We start from the raw sequence: 23,283 nt of genomic DNA on the forward strand, positions 1-23,283 counted from the left end.
CAGGGCAAAGATGTCCACTCATGCCACTTTTATTCAACATAGTTTGGGAAGTCCTAGCCATGGCAATCAGAGAAGAAAAAGAAATACAAATTGGAAAAAAAGAAGTAAAACTGTTTGCATATGACATGATACTATAGATAGAAAATCATAAAGATGCTACCAGAAAACTACTAGAGCTCATCAAAGAATTTGGTAAAGTTGCAGGGTACAAAATTAATACACAGGAATCTCTTTCATTCCTATACACTAACAACAAAAGATCAGAAAGAGAAATTAAGGAAACAATCCCATTTACCATCACATCAAAAAGAATAAAATACCTAAGAATAAACCTACCTATGGAGGCAAAAGACTCATACTCAGAAAACTATAAGATACTGTTGAAAGAAATCAAATATGACACAAACAGATGGAGAGATATACCATGCTCTTGGATTGGAAGAATCAATATTCTGAAAATGACTATACTACCCAAAGCAATCTAAAGCAATCCCAATAAATCCTATAAAATTACCAGTAGCATTTTTCACAGAATTAGAACAAAAAATTTTACAGTTTGTATGGAAACACAAAAGACCCCAAATAGCCAAAGCAATCTTGAGAAAGATAAATGGATCTGGAGAAATCAGGCTCCCTGACTTCAGACTATACTACAAAGCTACAGTAATCAAAACAGTATGGTACTAGCACAAAAACAGAAATATAAATCAATGCAACAGGATAGAAAGGCCAGAGATAAAACCAGGCATCTATGATGAAGGAGGCAAGAATATAGAATGGAGAAAAGATAGTCTCTTCAATAAGTGGTTCTGGGAAAACTGGACAGCTACATGCAAAAGAAAGAAATTAGAATACTCCCTAACACCAAACACAAAAATAAACTCAAAATGGATTCAAGTCCTAAATGTAATGCCAGATACTATAAAACTCTCAGAGGAAAACATAGGCAGAAGACTCTCTGACATAAATCACAGTAAGATCTTTTTTCATCCACCTCCTAGAGTAACGAAAATAAAAACAAAAATAAACAAATGGGACCTAATTAAACTTAAAAGCTTTTGCACAGCAAAGAAAACCATAAATGAGGCAAAATGACAACCCTCAGGATAGGAGAAAATATTTGCAAACGAAGCGACTGACAAGGGATTAATTTCCAAAATATACGAACAGCTCATGCAGCTCAGTATCAGAACAAACAAACAAACAACCCAATCAAAAAATGGGGGGAAGACTTAAATAGACATTTCTCCAAAGAAGACATACAGATGGCCAAAAAGCATATGAAAAGATGTTCAACATCTTTTGCAAATCAAAACTACAATGAGGTATCACCTCACACCAGTCAGAATGGCCATCATCGAAAAATCTATAAACAATAAATTCTGGAGAGGGTGTGGAGAAAAGGGAACCTTCCTGCACTGTTGGTGGGAATGTAAATTGGTATAGCCACTATGGGGGCTCCTTAGAAAACTAAAAATAGAGCTGCCATGTGATCCAGCAATCCCATCCTGGGCATATATCCAGAGAAACCCCAAGACATGGAAGCAACCTAAATGTCCATCGACAGAGGAATGGATAAAGAAAATATGGTTCATATATACAATGGAATATTACTCAGCCATAAAAAAGAACAAAATAATGCCATTTGCAACAACATAGATGGACCTAGATATTGTCATACTGAGTTAAGTAAATCAGACAAAGACAAATATCATATGATATCGCTTATATGTGGAATCTAAAAAATTGGTACAAATGAACTCATTTACAAAACAGAAATAGAGTCACAGATGTAGAAAACAAACTTATGGTTACCAAGGGGGAAGAGGGGGAGGGATAAATTGGGAAACAGGGATTGACATATATACACTACTATATATAAAATAGATAACTAATAAGGACCTACTGTATAGCACAGGAAACTTTACTCAATACTCTGTAATGACCTATATGGGAAAAGAATCTAAAAAAGAGTGGATATATGTATATGTATAACTGATTCACTTTGATGTACAGCAAAAACTAACAGAACATTGTAAATCAACTATACTCCAACAAAAAAATTTTTAAATGCAAAAAAAAAAAAGAAAAGAAAGATGCTCAACATCACTAATCATTAGGGAAATGCAAATCAAAACTACAATGAGATATCACCTCATACTAGAAGGGCTAATATCAAAAAAACAGAAAACAAGTGTTGGCAAGGATGTGGGGAAATTGGAAGCCCTGTGCACTATTGGTGAGAATGTAAAATGATCACCATATGACCCAGCAATTCCACTTGTGGGTACATATCCAAAAGAACTGAAAGTAAGGTCTCAAAGAGATATTTTTAAACTCATGTTCCTAGCAGCATTATTCACAATAATTAAAACATGGAAACACCCAAACTCCATCAACACATGAATGGATAAGCAAAATGTGGTCTATACATACAATGAAATATTATTCAACCTTAAAAAGTAAGGAAATTTTGCAATATGCTACAACATGGATGAACTTTGAGGACATTATGCTAAGTGAAATAAGCTGAAGACATTATGCTAAGAGAAATAAGCCAGTCACAAAAAGATAAATACTGTATGACTCCATTTATATGAAGTACTTTTTTTTTCAATTTAAATCACTTTAATTATGGCATTTTAAATGAGGAATTTCACAGGGAATGAGTATTTTTTTCTCTAAGAGCATTCTAGTGAGATCTGATACCACAAAGCCAACCATAGAGCAAATGCTAGTATAAATAAAGCACCTTGATTTGGACCATGGCCAGTGGACAAGATATGGTAGTACAGTCTTCCTCTTTTCCATAACCAAGAAAATTAAATCTTTTAAGAGACCCGCTCAAGACCTAGTGTCTGTAACTGGCTGCTTCTTGGCAACATTTGCACAAACAAAGAAATCAAGAAGTAGAATGTAAGAGCAGTCTGTCCCCTGTACCTTGCAGAGAATACACTTTCATTGTACAAACTCTCCTGGTTCTAATCCTCATAAACATAAACCATCAACTTTCCAGCACTAATGAGAAGAGGGAAGGAAGAAGGAAAGGGCTTTCTTGCATGTTTCTCCCTCACTGGGGATTTCTCCCTTCCTTCTGCAGGCATCACCTTAGCTCACCTATTCTTTTTTTTCTTTTTTCTTTTTCCCTTTAACACCGTTATTGGTGTATAACTGCTTTACAGTGTTGTGTTAGTTTCTGCTGTATAACAAAGTGAATCAGCTATATGCACACATACATCCCCATATCCCCTCCCTATTGAGCCTCCCTACCACCCTCTTTATCCCACCCCTCTAGGTGGTCGCAAAGCTCAGAGCTGATCACCCTGTGCTATGTGGCTGCTCCCCACTAGCTATCTGTTTTACATTTGGTAGTGTATATATGTCAATGTTACTCCCTCACTTCATCCCAGCTTACCCTTCCCCCTTCCTGTGTCCTCAAGTCCATTCTCTACATCTGTGTCTTTATTCCTGTCCTGTCCCTAGGTTCATCAGAACCTTTTTTTTTCACATTCCATATATATGTGTTAGCATACGGTATTTGTTTTTCTCTTTCTGACTTACTTCACTCTGTATGCCCGACTCTAGGTCCATCCACCTATATGAGGTACTTTAGAGTAGCCAAAACCACAAAGACAGAGTATATAATGGTGGTTGCAAGGAGCTGGGGGAAGGGAAAGTGGGGAGTTATTGTTTAATACACATAGAATTTCAGTTTTACAAGATGAAATGTGTTATGGTGATGGATGGTGGTGATGGTTGCACAACAATGTGAATGTATTTAATACCACTGAATTGTATACTTAAAAATGCTTTAGATGGTAAATTTTATGTTATGTGTATTTTATTACAATTAACATTTTTTTAATACCTACTTTTATCATTTGATAGTGCTGACAGCTGACAACAGTACACATGAATCTTTTCCCCTACTGAAATAACAAGAAGGCAAAAAGAAAGCAACCAGTTCTAGAGCTATCCTTTAGTTCATAGAGTTTATTTTTCTACACAGGCAGAAAACATATCCGCATTAATTTCCTAATTTCATACCTGTGTAATATAGGGTGAGTAAATTCCATCTTCATCAATGCTTAAGAAAAAGAAAAATCTGTAGTAAATCTCCAAGCCCAGCAACAAATCAAAAATCTCACTCCTATATACATACACTACCAAATGTAAAATAGATAGCTAGTGGGAAGCAGCTGCATAGCACAAGGGAGATCAGATCAGTGCTTTGTGTCCACCTAGAGGGGTGAGATAGGGAGGGTGCAAGGGAGACGCAAGAGGGAGGAGATATGGGGATATATGTACAGCTGATTCACTTTGTTATAGAGCAGAAACTAACACACCCTTGTAAAGCAATTATACTCCAATAAAGATGTTAAAAAATAAATGAATAAATAAATCTACTCTAGAATTTAGCATTTAAAAAACAAATGTCACTCTTAGAATCACTTAAAGGATAAAATGGCATCTCTCATATGAAAATTTTCAAGCACATTATTGTATTCATCCCCTAATTTGTTCATCAAACACTTACTGAGGACTGATAGATGCCTGCCTTTATGCTAGATATTGGAGATAAGACTACTTATCCTACTAATGAGGAAGACAAGAATGTTAACGAAAAATTACAATGCAATATGTTAAGTGATACAAAAAAGATCTATGCAGGACACTAGAAGGTTACAGAAGAAGAAGTGCCTAATTCCTCCTTAAAATGATAAACAGTGTCAGGAACAGTTAAATTTTAGTTCAAAATTCACCAGGCAGACAAGTTGAAGAAAGCAACGTGTGAAAAGGGAAAAACAGGTACAGTGGCACAGATTTTCAAAACCATAATGCACTCAAGGAACTGCAAATTGTTGGGTGATGTTAGAATGTGGGGACTGTGTGGGGAGGAGAGGTGGAAAATAAGATTGGAAATTAGGTAAAGACCAGTTGAAGGGTGGTACGTAGAAGGAAAAGTGAAGAAGAATAACTACTACTTTTTGAGTGACTTCTATAAACCAGGTAATCTGATCCTCATAATAACCTTGAAAAGTTGGTATTATCTCCATTTTATAGGTGACAAACGTGAAGCTCAGAAAAAGAGAGTAATTTTCAGGTCATGTAGCTAGTAAGTAGGCTTGTTCTTAGGATACTGCCTCTTATCCACTACACTGCAGTACAGAAATCTAAAAGACCACAGTGTGAGTGAGGAACTAAAAGTAGTGCCAGTATTTATCAGACTATAAAGTTCAAGGTGGAAAGGCACGTGCTGAGACTGAAAAAGTGCACTTGAAATAGTGGAGCACCTTCTATGCCATGCTGAGGAACATGGGTTACACTAAAATTGATGAGGTATTACTAAAAGGTTTATTTAGAGGCCATAGGAAAGCATGGTTAGATATGCATTTTAGAAAGATGCCTGTAATAGGATGGGGTCAAAACTGAAAGTAGGTAGCTTTTATAACTATTTATCCTTCAATGTATAATTATTTTTAAATTTGCTCCTGAGGATGATTTCTAATAGCTTAGAAAAGATAATTTTCTTGAAAAGTATGCCAATCTCTATTTCAATTACATTCCAGAGAAACCCTGGTTGTTCGGACAACCAGCTAAACAAGTTTAGTCGGTAATTAAAACATACGCATTCTCAGGAGGAACAGGAACAGAATATCCTAGTTACAAGCAAAGAACAACTTCTGCAAGCACAAAATAAAATTCATTCCACAAAAGAATGGAAGAAATTATGTATAGTTTTGTGTACAGCTCCTTAGAAATGTTAAAAATCAACCCCTATCTGGAAGAGATGGAAATATTTTCTTCTCATTCTCTGAAATTCTTCTGAAGATCAGGTACCAATTGTAGTTATGCAAAAGCTTCTAAACCTCTTCTTTAGTGACTGTAAACTAAATTAAAGGCATGTAAAAAAAGAGCAGCTAAGATATTGCTTCATGAAAATACAAAAAAGAGAAAAAGCAGATACTACTAATTTTAACATGCATTAAGCATCTTAATATTCTAGAGACCTTACATAATGCAGAAAAGACCAGATCCTGTGCCCAAAGAGTTTCCTAAGATGGACTCATTCTTTGCCACATGGAGTGAATTCTATGCCCATCACTCCCTTCATCAGTTTGTCTAATAAAAAGAATCTCAAACTCACTTTGCTCTGACTTCCCAATAGGCTAACTTTCATGATATAATAATTTTCTCCTTTACTGGAATAGTTTTTTTTTTTTTTTTTTTTTTTTTTTTAAGTTTCCAATTCTAGGAACTGCAGCTCTCATTCAGGATGAAAAAACTGCTTTTTGTAAGTGTATGACACATTGGAAAATGGATTGTAAGGGCATCATTTCATGAACTCCTTCATGGTCAATTACCTCTGAGTGAGCCCAGGCCATCTGTGTGAAGTTGCATGGGGAATTTTATATTTTACCTAACCCTCCATTAGATGAAGTCTAATATGATAAAATAAATTAATTATTTATTAATTCAGTAAATAGTCAGTGATATCTTATATGTTCCAGGCACTGTGCTGGATGCTTGGAATATAATGGTAAGGGAAAAACAGATAGTTCATGCCTCATGGAACTCATAATTTAGTAGATCATACATAGTTTTAGAAACTATGATTTAAAACAGATAATATAATAGTTCACTCTCTAATTATTACATGAATATTTGTGAACCATCTTAAAATCAGAATTTTAGAGCTAATGGGGACCCTAAGTGATCTTCCAGTCTAATTCCCTAATCTAACAAAAGAAAGTAATCCTCAGAGAGATGAATTGACTACATCAAAGTCATAAAAATTGTTGTTGTTTGGGACAAGATTAAAAACCAGACTTCCTGACCATCTAGTCAGTACTCTTTGTATCAAATCATGATACCTCCTTTTGCTCATCCACCAAAGCGACTGCTTGTCTTTTGATCCCATCTTCCCATCACAGGTTCCTTTGAATTAACACCATAAAACTGAACATATGAACACCTCCTAAACTTGACGGGCACTGAGCTTTCTCACAAACATAAGTGTGGACCACACTACAACAAGTACCAAAAATAATTTTATCAGAAAATTAAATTGTTTATTTTTTTAATGTAAAATGCACATGACAGAGAAGAATCTAGTTTCCCATACAACTTCTTCCCATCATCTTATTGGGACTGCAGTCATCTGTTAAGCCAAGTGGCATAGGGGCAATGAGCACCCACCAGCTGTCATCATGTCTGTTCATGCTCCTACTCCAAAGGCTAGTGATTAAACTAGGAACATCAGAGAAGCAAAATCAAACTCCTTTTTCTAGACCTCAGCATTAACATGATGTTTTGGCAACTCTTAGAGCTGTCTCAGTATTCATAAGTTATCTATCTCCCAACAAAACAACTTATGATCTCCATTCAACTCTAGTTTCAGTTGAATAAAATATTCCACATAGGCCCACCTCAAGACCAAACTCAGACCTAAAGGCTTCTCTTCATGTTGAATATGTACGTCAATATCTGAGACATCTGAAAATACCTCTGATTCAGGGTTCTGGATGTTACATTTTATTTTTCCATCAACTACAGAGAAAAGAACAAAAGGTTACAAAGGAAATGCTCTGACTACCAATACATATTTGGTACATAACTAAACCTGGCAATTTTATCATATATTCTAGGAAATGGCAGAAATTATAATATAGACTTTTTTAATCACCTAGGTAAAAAGTACCATGATATTTTTTTTAAGTTAAACGCCTCCAACCCCAAAACAAACTGCTCTTAAGAATGCAATGGATGATAGCAAAGAGTGGAATGGAAACCTTGATGTAATAAAATAAAAAGCTCAAATACCAGTTGGAAATAAAGTATTTTGTTTCTAACGCAAAAGAAACTCTGAATTAAAGAAAGAAGACTCACTTCAATGATCCAAATAGCATTTACGTATGTAGTTCTGTACATTAAAACTTAGTCTCTTTCTGTTTCCTTCAAGTAGGATCCTGCCAGGACTTGGAATTCTTCCTTTCTAGCCCGTGATCCTATCATTGGGAATCTATCCTACAATTAAGTTACCATCTACTTATAATGTAATGGTTAAGAATGGGAACACAGGACTTCCCTGGCCGTCCGGTGGTTAAGACCCCGTGCTTCCACTGCAGGGGACATGGGTTCCATCCCTGGTCAGAGAAGAAAGATTCCATAGGCTGTGGCACTGCCAAAAATAAAATTAAAAAAAAAAAAAAAGAATAGGAACACAGTCTTTGAATTAAGACAGACCTGGATTTATGCCCTTCATCTGCCATTGACTGAGAATCCTTGGGCAAGTTACCTAATCTTATTAAGTTTCAGATATTTATCTATAAAATGGCAATAAAAATACCAACTCCATAGGGTTGCTACGAGTATTAAATAATATAATATATGTGAAAGGTTTAATACAGTACCTAAGATACTATAAATGGTCAAGAAATTTAGCTAGAAGAGTAGTAGTAGAAATAATAATAGCAGTAATGGTAGTGATTTTAGCTAAAATTTTTTCTTCTGAGAATCTATTTTCTAGGTGGCTAAATATTACAAACATTGATGTCAGAAGTATAAGGAACTTCAGAGTCCAAAATCCTTTCCCTCTGTGCTCTATTAGATTACAACTGTAACAGATATTCATTAAACAATTGTTATAGAAACTGTCCATTTCAATTATTTGAACTGTAGATAGTAAATTATCTATTAAATTTTAAAAGAATATGTTAAAATAAATGAAAAAGTTAGTCTCCATTTCTTCAATATAGAATCTGACTTCAAAACTGATATTCAAGCTCAGTAAAAATGTGTTCTGGAAAAAATTGAAACAGATAAAATAGTTATTACTGCCTATAGATAAGATGCTTTTAGATCCAACTGTTCTTTCCCCCAAATTCATTTAGTATGTTAGTCTTTGTTTTTATTTATAATTTACATGAAAAGCCTACAATTGAGTATGAATATGATATATTTTATTATAAAGAATAAATTAAACAATTATATAATTGTTGATGAAGTATTAGAAAGGACAAAAGCTTTGGAGCCAGACAAACCTGAATTCAAAACCCAGCTAAGTACTTACTGTGTGTGGGACATTAAGCAAGTCATTTAACCTCTCTATGCCATCATTACTGCAATTATTACCTTATTCGCAGACTGACAATGACAAGAAAATCCAGCTCCATGGACAGAATAACTGCCTCCTATCAATTATCTTCAATCCCGTGTTCTCTAGGTGAGCAACTGCATTTATACATGTACACATATATATAAATGCCGCAGACCATCTTATTGTGTTTATTGAGAATTTGAATTATACCTTCAGTGTGACCCAGGACTGAGATACCTCACCTTTCTTATCCTCCCTATGGCCTTCTCAAAAAAGAAGGCCATCCAGGCCCTGATTTTCAGCCAGCAGGATGCTAACAAGAGGCATGAGTAGAAAGCATAACATCCATTTTATCACACAAAACTATAGGGCAAACCAGCACCATGATCCTTTTCACATGACATCTTAATTGTGATAGTCTCTTTTTCCTAAGTATATGTAATTTAATGATGAGTTCTGAAAACTCAGGCAAGGGAACAACAGCCAAAAAATACCTAAAATAACAACTTTGAGTCCCACTTAAAGAGTGTCTTTTTCTTAAGTCCAATAAACCACTGGGTTATCAAGTCACCTATTGTACAAATATCAATGTAAATATCAAAAGTTATACATATCCTAAGATAACTATGCCAATGTCCAGTCTTTCCAAAGGAAATATACTGACATACTGCAAAGCAGTCATGAAATCACAAAAAGCATCAGTATTAACAGGGAAGCTGGGTCTGCTGCTCTGACAGCTTTGCTTAGCTACTGGTCAATTCTATTACAAGGCAAAAAAAGTAGCAACTTATATATCTTCTCTCTATTGTTGGACATAGTCTTCTTAACTGTTTTTACATTTTAGAAGTTATACATGTTCATTAAAGACAATTTGGAAAGCAGAGAAGAAAAGAATTTCAACTGGAGCCCTATTAGCTCACTACAGACATTATTAATACTTTTGATGCATTTCCCTTTTTTAAAAATTCTAAGCAAAGAGTTATATTTTTACATAATTTTATTATTCTACCTAAACAAAACTGTATCCTCTTTCTGCCTCTACCATAACACAAGCATATTTCACAGTAACCCAAGCTGTTTAAAAATGAAAAATTTAACAAATGCATAAAATTCCAGTAAGTTCTAGTTTTCTTGACTATCCTGCTATTCTTATTCCTTGCTATAAATGATGCTACTGAAAACTCAAAGCAAAGCACAGAGAGACAGCATAGCATGATGGTTAAATATGCAGATACTAGTGCCAAATTTCAGGGTTCAAACCCCACCATCTCTACTTAGCAATGCAGTAGTGAGAAAACTTCTTAAGCTTTCTACACCTCAGTTTGGTCCATTTTAAAATGGGAAGGAGGAGGAGGAAGAAGATACAGTACCAATTTCATAAGGATCTTGTGGGGATTATTAAAGGGTTAGGAACAATACTAGCACAGAGTGATCACTCAGTGTTAGCTATTATCATAATTTGATAATATTCTCTCCTGCCTCCTTCTGCTTCTTGTTTTTACCTATTCAGGATTATTTCCTTTAAAGTAAATTTTCAGAAGTGTAATTACTAAGCCAATGAGTATAAACAATTTAAGATTCTTGGTAGAACTGCCAAATTGCTCTCTAAAAAGGACTATACAACTAATTTATACCACAACAAGAAATACATGAGACTATCTTTACAAACTTTTATTAATTTTTGCTAGTTCCATAGGGTAAAAATTATATCTTAACTTTGCTTTAAATTACATTTCTTTAATTACTAATAAGCCAGAGCATTTGATCATACTGCTGACTGCTTATATTTATCCTTTATGGATTGCCAGATGTGGACTTTTAGGGTTTATATTTTATTTCCAAGATCTACCAGCAATTTCTTGAAAAACTCTATCATGGCTCAAGAAAACAGTCTTTTTGGAGCACCTGTGTATAAAATTAAAAATAATTTAGTCTTACACATGCACACACACACACTCCATTACCTCTCCAGATTATTCAGTAGTCCAATGTATATACACAGAAGACTGACTCTGGGCAGCGACATGTTTTCAAATATTTATCCATACAGAGTGAAAGTCAATTCTATGAATGTAGTCACAGTGCACTTGTGATTTTTCCAAAGATTATCAACTCTCACTTACTCATTCTAACAATATTTTGACAGAGAACGCTAACTGCCTCCCAATATCCATTTTTACCTTCTTTTTTAATATCATAACCTTGGATAGCATGGCAACTAAAATGCCTCATTTCCAAGACTCCCTTACAGCTAAATTTGTCCAGGTGATTAAGTTTGGGCCCATGAGATTTAAATAGAAGTTTGGGGTGAGAATTCCTTTTAAAAAAGGATCAAGTATCCTATTGTCCATTCTCTCCTGCCTACTTCTGCTTCAAGCTTGAAATGTGGAAGTTCTAGCTAGAGTTCCAAAAACCATCTTGGTTGCTATGAAAGCCAGCAAGGCAGAGGAGAAAAAAAGGAGCCTGAGTCTCTAATGAAAAAGTGGCACTGTCAAACTAGCTCTCAGCTGCATAACTCTAGACTTCTTTTACATGAGAGAAAAATAAACTGTGTTCTTAACCATGGTGATTTTAAGGTTTTCTGGCATATACAGCCGAAACATAACCCAAACTGATAGACATGACCAAATGCATTTATATTTGATTTTGGAGAGCATGATTTATCTTTCTAGCAGTACTCAGAAATGTGGACTACTTAGGCTAGTAACAGTATTTGAATTCAGTAAGCACACATGTGTTAAACTGTCAATAGAAAGACGCCAAGAAGTTTCTTGGTTGAAATAAGAATAGTATTTTTAATGTGCTTTCTTTAAGAAGAATGATGCACTAATTAACTGCATTCATTTATTTTATTTATTAATAATTTTAATTCCTTTGTGTGTCTAGGACTATGCTTAGCATTGGGGGTGAAATTACAGAAGTTGGTTTTGAGCTCTAGGTGAAGTATGTATAAAGGCTGGGGAAATAAGACTAAATGGAGAAAAATTACAATAAAGTATTCATTTATTCAAAATACATTACTCATTGAAAAAACACTTAATGAACACTTAGTATGTGCAAAGCTCCATTTTAAAGTAATGTTTTTCTAAAAATATAGAAATGCTGATCAGAAAAGTGAAGTAGGGCTAATTAGGAAAGCCTTCCTATAAGAGATAAGCATGGTGCTAAGCAAGTGTTGCAAACATTAACACATGCTAAATATTGGTAGCAGATATATGGATTTCAGGTGAATTATTATTCATACTTTTTAGTATATTTGAAATGTATGATAATTAAAAGTTTTATAACTAAGTCTTGTTCTATACCTTAAAATAAATGATGGATATGCATCTACTAATTTATAAATCCAATATTTATTGAGTACTACTATATGCCAGCACTATACCAGGCATTAGGAATACACACATAAGTAGTTCAAAGTCTCTGTCTTCAATAGGAGCTTCTCAACCTAGTGAGAGAATTAGAGACAAATGGATAATTGCATACAGTGTGATAAGTGATGGGCACATGCAGAAGAGGCTATCAGGAGTGCAGGGAAAATTCTAAGAGAAGGTATCTCTTAAGGTGAGTTCTGAAGAATAGATGAACAAATGAACAAGGGATCTAAGTCCCTAGGAAAGTAGTCATATGTTCAAACGCTTAAAACTGTAAGACTACATGGTAGTGAGAGGATCAGAAAGCCCTTCAGCGTGGTTGGAGGACAGCATATGTGTGTCCTGTGACAGAAGATGGGGCTCAAGAGGTAGGCAAAAAAGAAACACATCCTGGAAATGCCTTCTATGGCATGCTAGCGTATTTAACCTGAAAGGTATTTGGAGCTACTACGGGATTTTAAGCAGAAAAGTGCCAAAATATAATTTATTTTGTAGGAAAATCACTCTAAATACAGTATAGAGGATTTGCTTAATATATAATGACCAGGTTTAGGAAGATCATTTCAGTAAATAGTCCAGGAGACAAATGATGAGTACTTAAACTGACACAGTGACTATAGCAATAGAGGAAAAGAACTAGGTTCAAAAGGTATTTAGTCTTTTATAAAGTTGCTATTCAATAAACACTGATAGAGTGAGTAAATGAATGAAGGAATGAATGAGTGAATGAATCAGTACAAAAATCAATGACAGGGCTTCCCTGGTGGCCCAGTGGTTAAGAATCTGCCTGCCAATGCAGGGGACAAGGGTTTGAGCCCTGGTCCGGGAAGATTCCACATGCCATGGAGCAACTAAGCTCGTGTGCCACAACTAATGAGCCTGCACTCTAGAGCCTGTGAGCCACAATTACTGAGCCCACATGCCCCAACTACTGAAGCTCGCGCAACTAGAGCCTGTGCTCTGCAATAAGAGAAGCCACTGCAGTGAGAAGCCCATGCACCAAAACGAAGAGTAGCCTCCACTTGCCACAACTAGAGAAAGCCCATGCACAGCAATGAAGACCCAATGCAGCCAAAAATAAATAAATAAAATAAATTTATTTTTAAAAAATCAATGAGATAAAAAGAAAAAGATATTCAGAAATTTTAGACACAATGAAATTTGAGATGTGATCATCTGAAGGCAAGGGATAAGAAGAAGGCTAAGGTGGTTCCCAAGTCCCTAACCTGGATGACTGAGTATAACTAGCTTCAAAAGAACATATAGGAGAGAAGAAGTTTATGGAGACAAAATTATGAGTTCAGCTTTGAAATGTTGAGCTTGTCATATCTAGGAATATCTAAATGTCTTATAGGCAGTTAAAATATGAATATGGTACTCAGGAGAGAAGTTTGGGTTGGAGACAGAAATATGAAATCAAGAACACAGATAGGTATTAGTGAAAGTCATGAAAATAGAAGAGATCATCCAGGAAGTCCTAATTACGGCTTGAATAATTAACAGCTTCTAGGAGGTATTATATTATATATAATTGTTATATATATAATAATTTATATAATTATATATATAACAATTATATATAATTATTATTATATTATAATAAGGATAAGGAATCTACATTTGATCTAGTTGGTAATTAAGAAGTATTAAAGGCTAGAGTAGTAACATTTTATTTTTGTCCAAGTTTGCATAGGATGGGACTAGTATAACAAGAAAATAGGACAGGAAGATTAGCTTCAAAAGTTATCCCATCAAAGTATCAATAGTTTTATACTTTAAGAAAGAAAAAAATTATCTGATGAGAAGGAATCATTAAGCTTTTCACTTAAGAATCTAGATCTATTTCTTAGAGCATATTCAAGCAAAAACAAACAAACAAAACCTACTTAAAGGCAAAATAATGCAGTAGGAAAACACACGTTTTAAAGTCAGCTGAGTAGCCATGAGCCAGTTACTTCACTTCTGAGCTTTAGCTTCCACAGCTGTAAAACAGTGGTGATAATACCTCCTAGAAGTTGTTAATTTTGATTGACATTTTTGAAAGCATATATGGTGGCATTAATAAGTACTTAATAAGTGGAAAATATTTCCTCCCGAAAGTTATGCAAAAGTAGAACAACATGGTATCTCAAAAGCAATACAGATCACAGAAATTCTGAATAGGTTATAATCAGAAGGAGTGAAAGATGTAATTAAAAGCTATGATAATCACTAGCTGAACTGAACTCTCAGTCAGATTCTAAGCTATAATGGGATAGTAAGCTAATTTTAAAAGCTACATAACTCCTTGGAACTACTGATCTCTACTCAGTTGTAAGCCCCTTTAAGGCAGGGACGGACTCTTATATTTGTCTTTTATCTCCTTGTCCTGGTATAAAGTAGGCAGAGTTAAATGAATTTGAAAATGCTACAGAAATTTACTACATTAAGGTACCACATTATTTAATCATGATTGAGAAAAGTTTTGAGCACTTTATGCTCTAAATATTTACACGTATCATGTCACTCAATCTTCATAATAATTCTATAAAGTATTATTGTTTCCTTTCATAGAGGAAGAAACCAAGGCCCAAAGGAGCTAACTACATACCAGAAGATCACATGACCATTAAGTGGTAGAATGAAGATCTAAAGGAAAAGCACCATCTGGCAGTGGTGTACAGGGCTGCCACCAACCTATAAGGTGCCTTTGTATAAATTAGAAAGAGTTGTCCCTTTGGGTGGATACAGCTCTTTGTCAGGGCACAGCTTGGCAAACCAAATACAGGCTAGATTTTAACCTTTACTCACCCTTTGTCTGTGACCCTTCATAAAGTGGAACACCTATACAACTATAAACAGCAGCCCCAGTAAAACAGGCCAACAAATGAACCGATAATGATTCATCCAATTATTTAGAGCTGTGCTGTCCAATATGGTAGCCACTAGCCACCTGTGGCTATTTAAATGAATATTCAATTCCTTAGTCTCACTAGCACAATAGCTACATGTGGCTAGCACCTATCACTTCGGACAGTGCAGATATAGTAGAACATTTCCAACATTGCAGAAAAGTTCTTTGGACAACACTGGTTTAGAGTATATATATGCGGATATTAGAATGTTTTAAAATAGTAGTCTTGAACTCTCTATACATCTATCTATCTATCTATCTACCTATCTATCTATGATCTATCTCAATTATCTACATTTACATCTTGCAACCCTAAGATTATTACAAAGATACCTGCATAGGATGCAGATTTTTTAATGCAAACTTTTAATGCAAACTAACATCATTTTATTAAATTTTCAGTGTACTGCGGATCTGAAGGAATTGGAAGACAGGAGCAAGAGATACCAAAAAATCTGCAGAGTAATGGTTATTATTTATTTGTGGGAACACAAAAAAAAATGAGTGGAAAACTATTCAAGGAAGAAAGACAATTTTCTTATAAGTAAGTATTGTTATGGTATCAAAAGTTTTTGACTTCTTTCTATTACTTGCAAGAATATGTCTTATAAAGGCATGTAGGGCAGACCGTTTAAAACACATTTTGGACATTTCCTTGGACTCTTAAAACGAATATTAGACAGGAGAACTAAGACACATAAAAAAAGTTTCATTGCTTTTAATTTAGTGCTCCATAGCACCAGAAACATGTAGACAAGTTAGAGGAAGCTCAATGAGGAGAAACAGAATTGTAAGAAAAAAAGATATTGGTTTATGATAAAATATTAATATATAAATATGTATACTGAAACCAAGTGATTTTTAAAAGATCATAATAACTAAATACAAATAAATGGAGGAAACGAGCTTTAAAAATAATGTTTAGCAATGATGTAAAGGTATAACTTGGACAAATCCAATAACATAAATGAAGCCACATTTAAGAGAACTTTAAAGAATAGATTTCAGAAAGCAATATTTATTTTCAAGTGTGAAAATAAACTCTTTCTTCAGCTGATAAGTGGCAAGAGCAATACACATTACTTAGCATTGAATTTTTTTAAATCAAAGTACTAAAATCAGTCTTGGAACAGAAATCTGGTACTGATGATCTAGCATTCCATTTCTTTTAATTTTGGTTTTCATAATGCTGATATATCATCATCTTTTTCTAGAAACGGCTTTTATGACACTAATAAGATATCTCCAAAGAGATTAATAGGTTTACTCCTAGAAGGAAGTAACATGTGTTATGATGGAGTTCATTCAGAAGGGAGTTCACACTTACTCCTACTATCCTCTCCAACATCCACCTCCTCATTGAATTCTTTTGACATTTTTTTTTAAATACATATGGTTTAAATTTTTAAGGGAAAAAATACTGGAGTAGAAAATAAATAAACTTGATAAAAACTAGGAAAAGTAAATATACAAGAAATGTTTTGCTTAAACATTTAAACCTGTACAGAAGTCTATGTGATATACTGAGTACATTTGTTTTTTAATAAAAATGTTCCATATCTCAGAGATTCCAAAGATATCAAAAGCTGTGGTAGTTGCTACAGAAACTATTCTTTTTTAATGAAACTCAGATTAAATAACTGCATAAAACAAATTCGAATTTGAAATGCAATTACTACTCTGAAGCATATTTACATATTTGATTTTATAATGGTTACAGAAAATAAGATAAAATATTAAGAATACCTTTTGCGTGGGCAAAACCAATGGCAGTTACAAACTTAATTGCAACTCTGGCCTTAAATACAATAGTGTTGGGTATAATGAAATTCTATTTTATAATAAAAACTCATACAAATTCTGTACCATTCTATTGCTACTTGGAAAAGTGCTAATTTACATGCAGTGAAACATTTCTGGAATTTATCATTTTGCATAAATGGTGTAAATTCAGGGCAAGTATAAAAGATTCCCCAAAGGCCTGTCTACATCAGGTCAATACTAAGAAAATGGCCTGAGAGTAACCACTGAAGTTCCACAGCAGGTGACCTGACATAATGGGCAAGAAATGTTCTGCCTATTTAGTGCTTCCTCTTAGCCTGCAGAGCCGAGGTCCAGACTCCTGAGGATTGCACACTCCTATCTTACCATTTACCATAGTGGAAATATCATGGACGTTGGAATCAAAGAGACCAAGCTTCAATCCTAGCTCTAACATTTACAAGCGGTGATATTTTGAGCAAGACTTTACCTCTCTAAACCTGTAAAACAAAGATAATACCTGCCTTACAGGATCAATGCAAGGATTAGTAATATTTTGTGTATGATGCCTAGCATGGTTTCTGCACATATTTGGTGCTCATTGCCTGATAGCTTCTATTATTGTTACTATTACTACGAAGACAATTAACTGTTACTACTGCTGCTGCAAGTCCTACAAAAACATATTGGGTTGGCCAAAAAGTTCATCCGGGTTTTTCCCTAACATCTTATGGAAAAACCCAAATGAAATTTTTGGTCAACCCAATACTATAACAACAAAGCAAAGCCATGGAAACCTTTTTGACTTTTGTTTCTTTTGTAAACAGGTCTGTACCGTCTTCCTAATGCGTGCGTTGAAAGGCAAGGTAAGGGGTACCAGTTGTGGCTGTTTAATAGAACTGGCTGGAATCTGTCTGTAGAGATGACATGCTTGGGCTCAGCTCAGTCTCCTGCTTATGTCACCAGCTCCTTCTGTGAGACACATTAGTGGAGACAAATAGGCTTCATTTTGGAAAAGGCCCCCAAAATAGAGCCAACTAACAGAATTGCTCTTATTTAATTATATTTTCTAGTTTCGATTGGAGAATTTTTGTGCATTCATTCTTAACTCAGACAGGCCTTCCCGACTACCTATACCCTTCCTATATTGGAGCACGTGCATAGCACTTTTCTCCATGTATTTTGTATTGTGGGATTGGGTTGATTGGATTATTGACCCCTGTTAGTGGTCTCCCTATATATTCTTGCTTTTTGCCATGCACTCACACTCTCACCCATGTGGCTTCCTTTAGAGACGTGATATAAACAGAAGCTTGAAAACGCACTTCTACACTTCTCCTTCTTCTGTTGCTCCCCTTCCTTTATCATGAAAACAAGTCCCAGCTAGGTGCTGGAAAATTAGAAACCACACGAAGCAGAGTCAACCCGCCCCAGACACAAAAGTGTGCTCAGGCAAGACTGGTCAACCCCAGCCCAGATAAGAAGTACCACCTAGTCAACCTGAAGGCTTGTGAAGAAAAATTAAGGTTGTTGTTTTAAGCTACTAAATTTTGGGGGTGGTTGTTTAGCAGTAACAGCCAACTAATACCCACGTATGAAAATTGTTTTACCGGCTTATTATCTGCCTCCCCAGCTAGAATGCAACTTCCCTGAGGGCAATTTACCTCTATACAATTTACCTCTTCCTTCCTGAGGGCAATTTACCTCTATACAATTTACCTCTATTTACCTGTTCTATTTACATTAAGTTGCATTATTAGAATGCAACTTCCCTGAGGGCAATTTACCTCTATACAATTTACCTCTTGCCTTCCCTGAGGGCAGTTTACCTCTATACAATTTACCTCTATTTACCTGTTCTATTTACCTCTATACATTGAGTCTAGTATGCTGCCTAGAAAATAAAAGGTGCCCACATATTTGTTAAATATTTCTAAAAAGGAAGACATTACTACATGAAAAGCATTGTGCCTTTTGAAGACATGACATAATATGTAAACACAATATGACAAGGATGCCCCGCTTTTATGTACTAATCTAGCCTAGCAGTAATTAGGGAGTTAAAATGTTTATCTGTATAGTAACTATATTAGACAGATACTTAGTATCCTAGTAGAGATGTAAAGTGGCAAAATAGTTCAAATGAGGGAAACTACCTCTAACAAGAGCAATCACTATGAGGCCCATTTTTCTCATCTTTGTCATTCAAGAAAACTGTCAATTTTGGAAGCCCTCAACCATTTTCTGATTAGGTACAGATAACACTTTCTCATATAAAAGAGCTGTTTAAAAAACTCAAAACAAAGCATCTCCAGATTCACTTAAGTTCATGCTACAAAATGGCATCAGTATCACAGAGCATTAAAATGACTTCAGACAAATCCCTATACTACTTTTTTCTTTTAACCATACACATGCACATAGTTTAAAAATATTGATGTACACCTCCACTCTTCTCCATCTCTGGTCCCAGTCCTCTTTTAACCATTCCTGACTTTAGTTCTTCTAGACTAAATCCTCCATATCTCTAAATAGTATGTATATATCTCAATTTCTTAGCTTATCAATTTAGGAGATATATTGTGATACCCTTCTGTAAAAGATTAGGCTTTAGCTCACATATACCTCTCTTTGCCAATATTTTTTATAATTATAGGATAGTTTTATAAACTAAAATAATAAACACATATTTATATTTCTTTTTTTCTTAACACTAGTCTCCTTCTAAACTTTCTTCCCTGTCACGTGAAGATGTTACTGTCCATACACTTCCCTCATTCTTTAATCCACTTCACCACCTTCCCTCTTGCATGAACTAAATCCTTACTACCAAACTGTTAAGAGTTTTACATTCTTCTACTTTTATATAATTTTCTATAAATATAATTACAATTTCCATGCTCTGTCTGAAAGTTGAATATTAATCAACCAACACCAGCAAAATAGTTCACTGCAGGACCAGATAGTATATTTGGATAGCACTTCTTTTTTTGTGGGTCCAATGTCATAACCCACAGACCATTTGAAGAATATTCTTTGCATCATGGCAAAATGTACTCTCTTTTCTCACACTCTATCAACTGCTTTAAACTGCATTGCATTTTATTTCACCACATTTAAAAAAATTATTTGTGTTGTGTTTTATTTTTTCCTATCGTTTTCATGTTTTGTTTTGTTTTTTTTCTGACAAATAGGTACCTTCAGCCATCTATTGCATAGGAACCCTTTTTTCTCCAGAGGTATTCTTCCAAGAATCATCTGTCTTCCCACTCTAATCTGGACTGACTCATTCCCTAAGCTTGCTGCCTAGCCGTCAACTTCTGATTTTCCTTCACTATTCCTTGGGATTGGATCCACTTTTCTCTTTCTTCATATTCTCCTTTATTTTGCTGGTGTATATCTCCAAGCAACTTGCTGAGACAGGAAGGCTCAGAGATACAAATTCCTATTTCCTACATGTCTAAACATCACCTTAATCTATCCTTACATTTAACTGAAAATTTGGCTGGACATAGGATTCTAGATTGGAAATAATTTCTTTCAGAATTTCAAAGGCATTATTCCACTTCTTTCTGGTCAAAGTATATAAAAAGAATTTCATTTCAGTGCTGTTTACAGTAGGCAAAACTAGAAAACCTCAATGCCCATCAATAGGGGAAAATTAAATAAATTATAGTATATCTATACTGCAGAACATTCAGTCATAAAACATGATGCCAATATGAAAATTTGGCATCACATATTTATTTAAAGATATTCACAATAAATAGTGTTTTCTTAAAACTGGTTATTTAAAAAGTATTATATTTTAGTTAAAATATAAATAAAAATATATATTGTTTATACACATACAAACACATGTCCCTGATATGTATGGATAAAGGAATGGAAGGATATATACCAAAATATTAACAATGGTTATACTAGAGAAAATGCATTTATGGGTGATTTTCTTTCATTCATATTTTCTGAATTTTTAACAAAATGTATGTAAACTATAGGGCTTCCCTGGTGGCGCAGTGGTTGAGAGTCCGCCTGCCGATGTTGGGGACACCGGTTCGTGCCCCGGTCTGGGAAGATGCCAGATGCTGCGGAGCAGCTCGGCCCGTGAGCCACGGCCGCTGAGACTGCTCGTCCGGAGCCTGTGTTCCGCAACAGGAGAGGCCACAACAGTGAGAGGCCCGCATACCGCAAAAAAAAAAAAAAAAAATGTATGTAAACTATAAAAAGCAGAAAAAAATAGCACACAATAGAAGCTTTTTTCTTTATTTTTGGTAAAACCATGTAACATAAAATTTACCACAACCACTTTTAAGTGTACAGTTCAGTAGTGTCAAGTATACTCACGGCATTGTGAAACAGATCTCAAGAACTTTCTCATCTTGCAAAACTAAAACACTAACAACTACTCCCTTTTTCCCCTATTACCCGGCCTCTGGTAACCAACATTTTATCTTCTGTTTCCATGAATTTGGCTACTTTAAATACCTTATATAAGTGGAATCATATAGGATTTGTCTTTTGGGGACTGGCTTCTTTCACTTAGCATAATGTCCTGAAAGTTTATCCATGCTGTAGCATGTGCCAAGATCGCCTTCCTTTTTAAGACTTAATACTATTCTATTGTGTGTGTTTGCCACATTTCGTTTACCCATTCATGGGCATTTGGATTGATTCCACCTGTTGGCTATTGTGAATAATGGTGCTATGAAGATGGATGCGCAAAAATCTCTTCAACACTCTGCTTTCAGTTCTTTCGGATGCATAAATAGAAGCTTTTTAAAACTGCTCTTCTCCTTAACTAACTTACCAGATAAACTGACATTCTTCATATCCTCTGTAAAACATTCTAACTGAGTCCATGGCATATTAACTGCTCAAGGCTAAGAGGCTAATCTCAAGTTTGCCCTGCACTTCAGCTTCTATCAGTCAAGTTATATTGTTTCTAAGAAGTCCATTTTATCCAATAATAAAACTATTTCTGTCAGCTGTACTATTACTACTTTAATTAAATATTACATAAACTGCTGAAATATAAATGTGAACGGGGAATGTTTATATAGAAATATAGTTGAATGCTTGCAGAAATTTTAAGAAGGTGAAGGTAAGTACCTAAAAAACTATTCTTGGATTAAGTACACAATAGACAACTGTAAAAAGACTTAAAATTATAAAAGTCTTAGAAGGATTCTTTACACAGCTTGCTTTACAAGTTCTTGCTCAACTTTGAAGAAAACAAACTTGGAAAATGTAGACAACATATTATGCAAATATATATTCATCTTTTTCTGGTTTCAGACATGCATTCTTTTTTTAATATTTATACAATTTTTAAAGGTTATATTCCATTTACAGTTATTAAAAAATATTGGCTATATTTCTTATGTTGTACAATATACCCTTGTAGCCTATCTTATGCCCAATAGTTTGTACCTCCCACTCCCCCACACCTAAATTGCCTGTCCCCCCTCTCCCCACTGGTAACCTCTAGTTTGTACTCTATACCTGTGAGTCTGCTTCTTCTTCATTACATTCATTAGTTTGTCGTACTTTTTAAATTCCACATATAAGTGGTATCATACAGTATTTGTCTTTCTCTGTCTGACTCATTTCACTTAGCATAATGCCCTCCAAGTCCATCCATGTTGCTGCAAATGGCAAAATTTCATTCTCTTTTGTAGCTAAGTAGTATTCCTTTTTCTATATATACCACTGTTTATCCATTTATCTGTTGATAGATACTTAGGTTGCTCCCATATCTTGACAATTGTAAATAAAGCTGCTATGAACATTGGGGTGCATGTATCTTTTCGAATTAGTGTTTTTGGCTTTTTTGGATATATACCAAGAAATGGAATTTCTGGGTCATATGGTAGTTCTATTTTTAGTTATTTGAGAAACCTCCAAACTGTTTTCCACAGTGGCTGCACCAATTTACACTCCCACCAACAGTGTTCAAGGGTTCCCTTTTCTCCACATCCTTGCCAACATTTGTTATTTGTGTTCTTTTTGATGAGAGCCATTCTGACAGGTGTGAGGTGATATCTCATTGTGGTTTTGATTTGCATTTCCCTGATGATTAGCAATGTTGAGCAGTTTTTCATGTGCCTGTTGGCCACCTGCATTTCTTCCTTGGAAAAATATCTATTCAGTTC

Source organism: Phocoena sinus, chromosome 1 (genome assembly GCF_008692025.1).
Source record: "Phocoena sinus isolate mPhoSin1 chromosome 1, mPhoSin1.pri, whole genome shotgun sequence".
NCBI classification, from domain to species: Eukaryota; Metazoa; Chordata; class Mammalia; order Artiodactyla; family Phocoenidae; genus Phocoena; species Phocoena sinus.